The following is a 12,382-nucleotide window of genomic DNA, read 5'->3' as shown; positions in this document are numbered from 1 at the left end:
CAAAGGCATATAGAAATTTAAGTGACCAGTCTAAGATAACACAGCTAGTAACTGTCTGGGACTGGTTTTGAACTCCCATATTCCTAAAGCCAGGTCCAGTGCTCTATCCACTGTACCACCTAATTTCTATTTTACTATATATAAAAGTGATTTATGAAATTTAAAGTGCTATGATAATGTCAGTTATTATTGTAGAGGAAACCCAGGGTTTAAGCTTGGTGCTTGAGCATAGATCAATGTCTTTGAAAAAAATTAAAAATCCCTTTCGTTATTAAATCTCTGTGTAGTTTTTAATTCCTCAGTAACACAGTATAGCATCTCAGGATAACAGGAGTTCAATAAATATTTATTGAATGAAAGAATAAAGCTATGTTGGGCTATTAAAGTCATCATCCAAATTCACCCCAATTCCTGTTTCAATTTACAATTATATTCCAAGCTAGTCCTGGGAAAACTTTCATAGCTTTTCTGGGCAGTGAGACACTGAGAGAATCAAGTCTTTTTTTGGGGGGGGAACCCCAAGCTTCCTAACTCCTCAGTTCCAAGAGAAAACTGGCCTTTTTTCAGTTGTCTGAATTCCAGCTCAGAGACTTCCCTGGATTCCACTGATAGCATTTCCCTGAAATTGCCTCGCTCCTTCCGGGAGAGACAGTGTTCCGAGCTGCTGCTACTTTGCAGCCTTTTCTGTTTGTTCTGTACAGTATTCATCTCCTGCTCTAACGCATCCTCCTGCTTTCTGACTCATTGTTTCTCTAAAAGCTCCATATTCCTCTACCTCTGTCCCATACTCCCACACAGTACTGGATCATAGCTCTCTTTTCAGGTCTTTTCTGCAAAAATTGTCCCCTCTGAGCAAACATTGAGCATAAATATTAGTTACTATAGCTAGAGTCTTTAGAAAACTTTTGGAAGAGTCATCTGTTAGCTGGGATAAAACCTGTTTTAAATAGTACTTTATATGAGTCTTGATTTCCCCCCTCCTTACCTTAGGCACAGACACTTACTAGCTATGGGACCCAGGGCAAGTCATTTAACTTCTGCCTGCCTCCATTTCTTCATCTGTAAAATGGCCATGATAATAGCATCTATCTCCCAAAGTTTTTGTGAGGATTAAATGAAATCATATTAATAAAGCACTTTGCAAATCTGTAAGTAGTATATAAATGCTAGCTATTATTATTAGCAGAGACGGGGAAGATATTAACTTAGCAAATGATTATATAGAAATAAGTGGATAGAGATTCCAAGCCCCATCTTTAATCAAGACATTTCCAGATCAGTTGAGACTAGGTTTAGGCTTATAAACCAGCCAAAGAGATTTCATTTAGGGTCCCCCTCAGGTGAATGAGAAACCCCTTATCAGGGTGTTCTGGAGAGATTGTCTTATTTTGTACTATGTTGGAATGGGAAACTGGGCTGTATTTCTGAGGAGCTAAAGACCTGAGGAATCAGCTAACTAGTAAAATGGAAAGTCGTAAATTATTGTGCTAGTTAGATTCCCTTTGCATGTTTTTGATTGCCTCTAACTCTATTTTAGGGGCATTTAGGTGACACAGTGGATAATGGACCTGGATTCAGAAAGACCTGAGTTCAAATGTGATCTCAGACACTTACTAGCTGTGTGACTGTGGGCTACTCATTTTGCTCTCTTTGCCTTAGTTTCCTTATCTGTCAAATGAGCTAGAGAAGGAAATGGGAAACCACTCTACAATCTTTGCCTAGAAAATCCCAAATGTAGTCATGAATAGTCAGACACAAAGGAAACAACCCAACAACAATTTTAAAATACAACTATCCCTTCCACATTGATCTGGAAAATCTGCATGCAAATTTTTGACCCTCACTTTGAATCAGAAGTCTGATTTTTTTTTCTTTTATGGGCTATTTACAGTGCCTTATAAATTTTGGGCTAAGTATATATTTCTGAGTTTCTAAACTTTTTCTCTGTCACCTGCTGGCATTTGTGTGTCATCTGTGGCTTCCGCAAAACTCCTCCAAAATTCCCATTTAATTTTTCATGGTGATCCTCAATATTTCAAAACTAGTATGGGAAAAGTCACAATGTGGAAGGGATGACTATTTACATATACTCTCTTTCCTCTTATGAATAAATCTTAGAAGACCCACTGGCTCTTCACAGTATGTTGACAAAGGAGAGGAAGAAGGGGAGGGAATCAGTATTGGTAGCAAAGCATTGAGATATGGTGGTGGCAGCTGAAGAAGGAGGAACTGGGTGGGGTGTGGGGTCTTGATTTCAGCAAGTATTTTGGGGTAAGGGGAATCATTGCAGGAAACTTGGAAGAAATATACTATGTGTTTCTGCCAATGGCAAACAACAGCTATGTAGGCACAAGAATTAATACCTAGAGAAAATATTTTAAAGGGAAAATGAAGGAGAAATAAGCAACTTAAAGAAATTTAATGGAAGTCATATTTCTGTCAGGCAGTTGAAGGGTGTTAAGGATGTGACATAAGCAAGGAAAAGGAAGAAGAATCATTAAGAACTTGGAGTCCTCTAATAGTTAAAAGACTTTTGCCATGAAACTTTCTAAGGAGGAAGCAGCTTCACTGGATCTCAAAGAATGATCATGTAAGTCCACAGGTAGCATCATAAAAGAGATAATTCAATCCCCATCAGAGAAAAGAGAAACAAACAGCAGTGGTTAGTGACTAAACAATGGGCTGCTGAGGTTGACCTATTAGGAACAATGAAAATGTTTGTTGTCTTTCCAAAACTTTTCAGGATGAAATGAAACTTTCTGAGTCTTGTCAAACCTGGTGAGCACTCCTAAATTCTTGTGATTTTTAAGGGAACAAATTATGCAAAAACAAAAAAACCCAACTTCAGAATGCATTTGTAGGGATTATGAGGTCCAGAGTAAAAAAAAATCCTAAAGAATTTAAGAGTCACAAGTAGTATTTTTATTACGACTTTGGAAGGCATACCAAATAACAATGTGTATCTTGGAGATATACGCCTGTGAAGAAACCTAGGAATCAAAGTAGACAAACATGGTAGAGATCATTTGAGTGAAAACCAATGGAGAAAAAACCAGAAGTGATAGTGCTGGAAGAGTATACAATAGACCAGTGATGGTGAATCTTTAGAGATTGCCAGCAGTGCCCCGCTCCCCAAAGAAATCACATGCTGTGCCCCACCCCCCATCACTTTCCCTCACATAGGGGATGAAAAAAGCACTCCCATTGGGCTACTGGACAAAGGGGCAGGTGAATTGAAAAAATGTCCTCCAGCACAGTGGAGAGGGGGAAGGGAGCAGTTCAGTCCACGTCTCTTTGCTTTTCTAGTAATGAACTCTAGCAGGCAACCATGCAAGTGCTCTCTTTGGCATGCATGCCATAGTTTCACCACCATGGCTATAGACCATCCATACTAAGAAAAAAATTGGTTTTAAAAAAAAGATTATGAATCTGGTTTTTTAAAAAAGCCACTGCTCCTCCTGACTAATGGTCAAGAAGGAGAAGAAATTTAGGTTTAGTCAGAAATACATACTAGATTCTGAGAAAGAGAATCTCAAACAGAAATAATAGGTAGAGTTTCATGATTTTTTCCAATTCTATAAGGAAAGCAATTTAATGGAAATGAATATAAATATTATTACTTTTATTAATTATTAATGATAATAAATTTATATGCTTAATTTATGTACTTAATATGAATTGTTATTAATGTTAATAATGAGGTTAAAGACTCATGTTGATTCATAGACTGATAAGAGTTTACCATAGACAGCCCTAGAACCACCACACTATTCTCCATCATCTTGCCATACTGTCACCCTCATCAGGATCCTCTGTCTCCAACTCAGACACAGACTTGGCACTTCTAGCTACTTCTGTCCATCTCTTGGTTTCTAATTGATAAGAGTTTATCACATGTAACCCACCCTAACCCAAATGGGGAAGTTCTAATTAGGAAAATTTTCCTTGCATTGAGTTGAATTCTACTTTTCTGTCACCAGTTGAGAATAAAATCAAATTATTACTGCCATCCTTGGAAAGGACAATCTGTCAATTACCTTATATCTATAAATCACCCTCAAAAATTTCCAGATAAAAACATTGTTTCCGTGACCATTGCCCTGGTGTAGATAGATCCTTACCTCCTTAAGTCTGGACTATTGAAATGGCTTGATAGTCTGTTTGCCACAAGTCTCCGCATATTCCAATTCATCCTCCATTGAGCCACCAAAGAGATTTTCTTTAAAATATAAGTCTAGTCATGTCCCCCTCCTACTTAATGAACTCCAGTGGCTCCCTGTGACCTCCAGGATCAAATATAAAATCCTCTGTTTGGCATTTAAAGTTCTTTACAATCTGCCTCCCTCCCCATCTACCAGTCATCTTATGCTTTACTCCTTCCTCTCACATTCACTTGAAATGATCCTGATCTTTTTTCTGTTCCTCCATTAAGAAACCCCATCTTTCCATTTGGGGCATTTTCTTTGGCTGCCCAACATTCCTGGGATGTTCTCTTTTCTCATCTCCATCTCCTGACTTCCCTGGATTCCTATACAAGTCCCAACTAAAACTCTTCTACAGGAAGCCTTTTCCAATCCATTTTAGTTTTGGTGCTTCCCCTCTTTTGGTTATTTCTGATTTATCCTGACTATAGTTTATTTGTATACATTTATTTGCATGCTCTCTCCCCCTTTAGACTGTGATCTCCTCATGGTTATGAGCTCTTTTCTGTATTCTGAGAATTTAGTGCAATATACCTGGCCCATAGTATATGCTTAAGAAATGCTTATTGAGGGGGCATCTGGGTAGCTCAGTGGATTGAGAACCAGACCTAGAGACGGGAGGTCCTAGGTTCAAATCTGGCCTCAGCCACTTCCTAGCTCTGTGACCCTGGGCAAGTCACTTGACCCCCATTGCCTAGCCCTTACCACTCTTTTGCCTTGGAGCCAATACACAGTATTGACTCAAAGACAGACGGTAAGGGCTTAAAAAAAAAAGAAATGCTTATTGACTGACTAGCCAATTTTGGGCATCCTCTACAACTCTATAATTCTGATAATCTAAAACGAAACTCATCATCTTCCTCTCTATGCCTACCCTTTTCTCTCACTTCTCAGTTCCTATGAATAGCACTGTATACTTCTAGTTTCCCATTTTAATAATCCTGGACCATCTTTGTCTTTCCCCTCTTGGTTATTCCACACATCTAATCAGTTACCAAATCTTATAATTTCTACCCCTGCATTATCTCTTGTATTTTCCCTCTCCTCTTCATTCTCATTGTAACCACCCTAAGTATAGCCCTCCATCTTTTTTTGCCTCGATCAGTAGTATCAAACTCAAATAGAAATGGAGCAACTAGTCTCTACATAAGGTGCAGGTTGCACATTGACTTAATTTTAAAATGTAGCATTATGCATGTTTTATTGTATTTTTATTTCTTTTGTTAATCAGTTCTCAATTACATTTTAATTTGTTTCGGGAAGCCTCAGTAGGCAGTATTGTGGGCCTTATGTAGCCCATGGACTGCATGTTTGACACTTTTTACCAACACCACTGGAATAATCTAACAACTGGTCTTCCTCTCTTTAGTCCATCTTCCCTTCTATTCATCTTCCACACTGCTGCTCAGGTGATCTTCCTAACACACCAACTCAGTATTGGCAATAGTCTCCATTTCCTACTAAATAAAGTGTCAATTCCTCACTCTGAAATTCAAGACTCTGATCAGATGCCAACTGCCTGTCTAGTCTTATTCAATACAATTCATGCTCATATATTTCAGATTCCATCCAAACTGGACTGTACTTCATACATTTCATTCTTCATTCATTCATTCATTCATTCATTCATTTCTTCTTCAGTAAATGGAGATTTGGAAGGAGGAATTAGAATAATAACTAACATGTATTTCATTTATTATATGACAGACATTTTACAATTATTACCTTGTTTGAATCCTCACAACAATCTTGCAAGGTAAATGTGTGAGAAATGCTTCATTTTATTGTTTGGAAAACTTATTATATTGCTTAAGCCTAACTTTATGTAACTAGAGATTGTTTAAACCCAGAATGTTACCCTGACTTAGGTAACTCTCCAGGAAGCCTCTAGATAGCTATAAGGAATTTGGAGTTCCCACAGGTCCCAGATATATCCAAGATACTGATGTTTGGGGTCCACTCACCCAAGTCTTATTTGGAGACCACCTGAGAGCTTGTTTGGGGATCGTCCTTGTGTTTTGACTTCATTCAAATTTTATTGAATCTTTACATTTACTCATATTCATCTCAATTTACCTTGGATTCAATCTGCCCTCCCTGGTGGTTCCCTTGCTTAAATCCTATATAATGTGAATCTTCTAGAGTCTGGATCAGAGGGAACCACACCACACCCTTTCTGGCTCCCTCTCTTCTAAAAAGTAACCTAGTAAATTTCTTCTTAAAATTATTTCTGATTCTGGGGTTCATTCTCACAAATGACAAAGTTCTATGATTATCCCCATCTTACAGATAAGGAAACTGAGAGAAGCAAAAGTTAAGTCATTTGTCAAGAGCCACACAGCTAGTTAAGTATCTGAGACTAGATTTGAAGTTGGGTTTTCTTTGCTGTATGTTGCAGCACTATGCCTTTACTTATTATGCCTCCCCTCCATGTTTTACATGGACTTCTAATTCCTCCTTCCAAATCTCCATTTACTGAAGGCTGCCAAGTTCAAATTCATTGCTGTCTCCTTTATGAAGCCTTTCTTCCTCCCCTCTCTACTCCCCTCTCCCAAAGGAAAGTTATTGGTTCTGAAAACTTCACAGGACTCTGCCTGGACTCTCCATTGCATTTATCTTTGACTCCCTGGTCATTTGGCCTACTTTTCCTTCCCCTTATTTGAGTGAGCCTCCTTGGAGAGCAAGGGCTATGTCCTGTCTTTCTAGCCCTAGTGCCTACCGTGGCACTTTACTCATTAGAGATATTTAATAGAGAAAATGAAATAGAGACACATAGTTATTCTTCAAGATACTCCATCTCTCAATTGGGCATTTGCTCTGACTATCCGCCATGCATGGAAAACTCTCCCTCTCCATCTCTATTTCCTAGCTTCCCTGGCTTCCTTAAGTCCCAGCTAAAATCCAAGAAGTCTTTCCCAATCCCCCCTAATTCTTGTGCCTTCCCTCCTGCCAACTATTTCCAATTTATCTTATACATAGCTTGTTTGTACAGAGTTGTCTGCAAATTGTCCCCCCTATTAGACTGTGACCTCCTTGATAGCAAGGATTGTCATTTGTCTTTCTTTGTGTCCCCAATATTTACGGTGTTTGGCAAATAGTGTGTACTTAATATTTGGTTTTTTTTTTATAATTTTCATTTGATCATTTCCAAGCATTATTCATTAGAGACAAAGATCGTTTTCTTTTCCTCCCCTCCACCCCCATAGCCGATGCGTGATTCCACTGGGTATCACATGTGTTCTTGATTCTAACCCATTTCCATGTTGTTGGTATTTGCACTAGAGTGTTCATTTAGAGTCTCTCCTCAGTCATTTCCCCTCAGCCCCTGTAGTCAAGCAGTTGCTTTTCATTGGTGTTTTTACTCCCACAGTTTTATCCTCTGCTTGTGGATAGTGTTTTTTAGATCCCTGCAAGTTGTTCTGGGACATTGCATTGACCCTAATGGAGAAGCCCATTACCTTCAATTGTACCACAGTGTATCAGTCTCTGTGTACAATGTTCTATTGGTTCTGCTCCTTTCGCCCTGCCTCACTTCCTGGAGGTTGTTCCAGTCTCTGTGGAATTCCTCCACTTTATTATTCCTTTTAGCACAATAGTATTCCATCACCAACATATACCACAATTTATTCAGCTATTCCGCAATTGAAGGGCATCCCCTCATTTTCCAATTTTGGGCCACCACAAAGAGCGCAGCTATGAATATTCTTGTACAAGTCTTTTTCCTTATTATCTCTTTGGGGTACAGACCCAGCAGTGCTGTGGCTGGATCAAAGAGCAGACAGTCTTTTATCACCCTTTGAGCATAGTTCCAAATTGCCCCCCAGAATGGTTGGATCAATTCACAACTCCACCAGCAATGAATTAGTGTCCCTACTTTTCCGTATCCCCTCCAGCATTCATTACTTTCCATAGCTGTCATGTTAGCCAATCTGCTAGGTGTGAGGTGATACCTCAGAGTTGTTTTGATTTGCATCTCTCTGATTATAAGAGATGTAGAACACTTCTTCATGTGCTTGTTAATAGTTTTGATTTCTTTGGCTGAGAACTGCCTGTTCATGTCCCTTGCCCATTTATCAATTGGAGAATGGCTTGATTTTTTTGTACAATTGATTTAGTTCTTTGTAAATTTGAGTAATTAAACCTTTGTCAGAGGTTTTTATGAAGATTGTTTCCCAATTTGTTGCTTTCCTTCTGATTTTAGTTACATTGGTTTTGTTTGTACTAAAGCTTTTTAATTTGATGTACTCGAAATTATTTATTTTACATTTTGTGACTCTTTCTATGTCTTGCTTGGTTTTAAAGTCTTTTCCTTCCCAAAGGTCTGACATGTATACCATTCTGTGTTTGCCTAATTTACTTATAGTTTCCTTCTTTATGTTCATGTCAGTCACCCATTTTGAATTTATCTTGGTGTAGGGTGTGAGGTGTTGATCCAAACCTAATCTCTCCCACACTGTCTTCCAATTTTCCCAGCAGTTTTTATCGAATAGTGGATTTTTGACCCAAAAGCTGGGATCTTTGGGTTTATCATATATTGTCTTGCTGAGATCACTTGCCCCAAGTCTATTCCACTGATCCTCCTTTCTGTCTTTTAGCCAGTACCAAATTGTTTTGATGACTGCTGCTTTGTAATATAGTTTGAGATCTGGGACTGCAAGGCCCCCATCATTTGTGGTTTTTTTCCATTATTTCCCTGGATATCCTTGATCCTTTGTTATTCCAAATGAATTTTGTTATGGTTTTTTCTAAATCAGTAAAGAAATTTTTTGGAAGTTCCATGGGTATGGCACTGAATAGATAGATGAGTTTGGGTAGGATGGTCATTTTTATTATATTGGCTCGTCCTACCCATGAGCAGTTAATGTTTTTCCAATTGCTCAAGTCTATTTTTAGTTGTGTGGGGAGTGTTTTGTAGTTGTGTTCATATAGTTCCTGTGTTTGTCTCGGGAGGTAGATTCCTAGGTATTTTATTTTGTCTAAGGTGATTTTGAATGGGGTTTCTCTTTCTAGTTTTTGCTGCTGAGCTGTGTTGGAGATAGATAGAAATGCTGATGACTTATGCAGGTTTATTTTGTATCCTGCAACTTTGCTAAAGTTGTTGATTGTTTCAATAATAAATATTTATTTACCAACTAAAAAAATTGTTTTAATGCAGTAGAGCCCAGGGATGAAGAGATTATGATCTGAGAGGCAGCCTAGCTAAGAAACTGAAAAAGTTCTTCACCAGCTTGTCCCAGGGATTTTTCAGCTAAAGGGACTCTTAGAACATTTACAAAGTTATAAAGAGGTTCTAATCAGTTGAAGGAAAGAAAAACACTTGATGAAATTAGAGATCTTTGATATATTGAAGGAAATAAAGCTCATCTGGGACCAGGACCATTAAGTAAATAATTTCTCAATGTCTCTTCTAGCCCCAGGCTTCTGAAAAATCACCTTGTCTTAGTATTCTTATTTACAGCAGTTTCTCCCCACCCCCTGGAAAAGATCTGAATAAGGCCTTGCTGGAATCACCTTTCTGTTATAATATTAAAGGACAAAAATACAACCTCGCCTCTTTGAAATGGTTTAAACCAATGACACTTGCTTGATGCCAAAACAATGGAATAGTTCATTGTAAAAAGTTCCTTTCATATTATTTTTGTGAGGCTGTGGGATAGTCATTTAATAAGCTTTTTACTATATAGGCAGCTAAGTGGTACAGTGGATAGAGCTCTGGACTAGAGCCAGGAAGAGTTACATTCTAGTCCAACCTCAGACACTTACTATCTGTGTGACCCACTGTGGGAAGTCACTCAATTGCTTCTTGCCTCAGTTTCCAAGTTTGTTGTATTAAATGCGATAGTATTTATAAAGCACTTTGTTAACCTTAGTTTCATTGCTATTTAGTCAATTTTTCACTTGTTTCTGACTTTTTGTCACCCCTTTTTGGGGTTTTCTTGGCAAAGATACGGGAGTGGATTGCCATTTCCTTCTTCAGCTCATTTTACAGATGGGGAAACTGAGGCATACAGGGTTTAGTGACTTGTCCAGGATTATACCGCTTATATGTGTCTGAGGTAAGATTCAAACCCCGAAAATGAAGTCTTCCTGACTCCACGCCTAGTGTTCTATTTCCTGCACTATATAGCTGCTCCTTACTTCTGGATAAAGTCCATGAAACACCTACGATCCTAGAGCGAAATCCAAAGGCCTTCCATTAGTGGCATCCACATGAAGGCAACTAATGATATGTCAACAAAGACATCCAACAAATGGCTGTTGGACAAATTTGTTTCTACAAATGGAGGGGTTTATGATAACAATTCTGGATTAGGCCAGTGGAAATTAAAGAAAGGTTATCTTCCTGGAGAGCAGATCTTTTGATCAGTGTAGATTATGCATGGCAACAATAGAAACCATACAGCACATCACTGCAGGCTATCAACATTTAGTGCCTACCTAACAACTAGCCTAACAAGCTCTGATCTAGTGGCTAGAATTATGCATCAGAAACCTACTCTCTTTCATAAAACAGATAATAAAATCCTAAAGTAACAAACTTCAATATATCCTTGAGAATTCATCAAATAAGCTGCATTGAAATTTGACCATTTCCACAGAGAAAACCGTTGCCCACAATCATCCAGCCATACTATTCATCTGTATAAATTTAAGAACAGTGTTTTTAATAGATGTTGCTATGCCAAATACTCATAATCTCCAAGTCATGTAGATCAAAAGTCTTTTTAAAAATCAGAGACTTTACAGAAGAAATCAAAATCATGTGGGAAATATGATGAAGTATTTTCTACTACTAGAGTGGTATCAAGTATGCTTTCAATGAGCCTAGAGAAGATGAACTGAAATTCCAATATCTTTATTCAGCTACCAAAAGAAGTTATTTTATTTATCTACCTCCATAATATTGAATGTAACTTGACCTAGGACTATTTTTATCTATCTCATGAAAATGTGTTAATAATGATAATGATAACTGATATTTACATTAATACTTAAATACTGATTTAAAGAAGAAAGAGTGAGGTCGGTGACTTTCCCTTAATTCTCCTTCACTTAAATCCTATTAATGTAGGAGTCAAAAGAGAGAACCCCATTGATGTCCTTTTGGTCTTCTTCTAAGTAAAAAGGACAACAACCAACCAACCAACGAACTCTGGTTTACAAAAGCAGTTTTATACATACCTACTATTTGGATTTTTTTTCTGAGATTATAATGTTCTTTGATTTGCAACCATCTATATCACTGGAAGAATATTGCTTTCAAAATTATGGGCTTTTTGTCACATTGAGAAATTTAGAAACCATTGGAAGCACTCTATAATTTCTCATATGTAAACCAGCAGAGATATTCTCCATTAGACTAGTTAAAACAGGCATGTTTCTTACATTTTGATTGATTTTAATGCTTAGTAGACTATTGAACAAATTTTCCTCTGTGGTCATATCTTATATAGGACCTAGTATAGTTGGTTTAAAAAAAAAAACTTACCTTCTGTCTTAGAATCAATACTGTGTATTGGTTCCAAGGTAGAAGAACAACAAGGGCTAGGAAATGGGGGTTAAGTGACTTGCCCAGGGTCACACAGATGGGAAGTGTCTGAGGCCAAATTTGAATCCAAGATCTCCTGTCTCTAAGCCTGGTTATCCAACTACTGAGACACCCAGCCTCCCCTCCTACTATAATTTTAATGCATGCATAGGAGACATATTTTTTTAGGAGAAACAATAAGAAAGAATTCTATTCTATTGGGTCAAGCACTTTAAAAATTCAGTAAATAATCAAAACAGAAGATTCTTATAATACCTACATATCTCAGCCATTTGTAAGAATGTGAAATTATGTGATTACTTTTAGCTCTCAGAATCATACATATAGAGCTAGAAGGGACCATGGAATCAATCAAGTTCAACTCCTTTACTTTACAAATGAGGAAAGTGAGGCAGAGAGGTTAAATGACTGACCTAAGGTCATGCAGTTAGAAAGAATCAAAGACCTATTTTGAATTCAGAGCATCTCACTTCAAATTTTGTGATATTCCTTCCTAACTATGAAGACATGACTTGGTATATTAAGTTCCCTATAAAAGTCTCCAGGTCACTAATAATAAGAGAAAGATTACTTAAAGCAACTCTTGAGATTTACATCATGCCTTGGCAGATGTGATGTTTGTATTTCTGCC

This window comes from Monodelphis domestica, chromosome 4 (assembly GCF_027887165.1).
Source record: "Monodelphis domestica isolate mMonDom1 chromosome 4, mMonDom1.pri, whole genome shotgun sequence".
In the NCBI taxonomy this organism is placed as follows: domain Eukaryota; kingdom Metazoa; phylum Chordata; class Mammalia; order Didelphimorphia; family Didelphidae; genus Monodelphis; species Monodelphis domestica.
The sequence above is the reverse complement of the archived record's forward strand: the minus strand, read 5'-3'. Positions refer to the sequence as shown.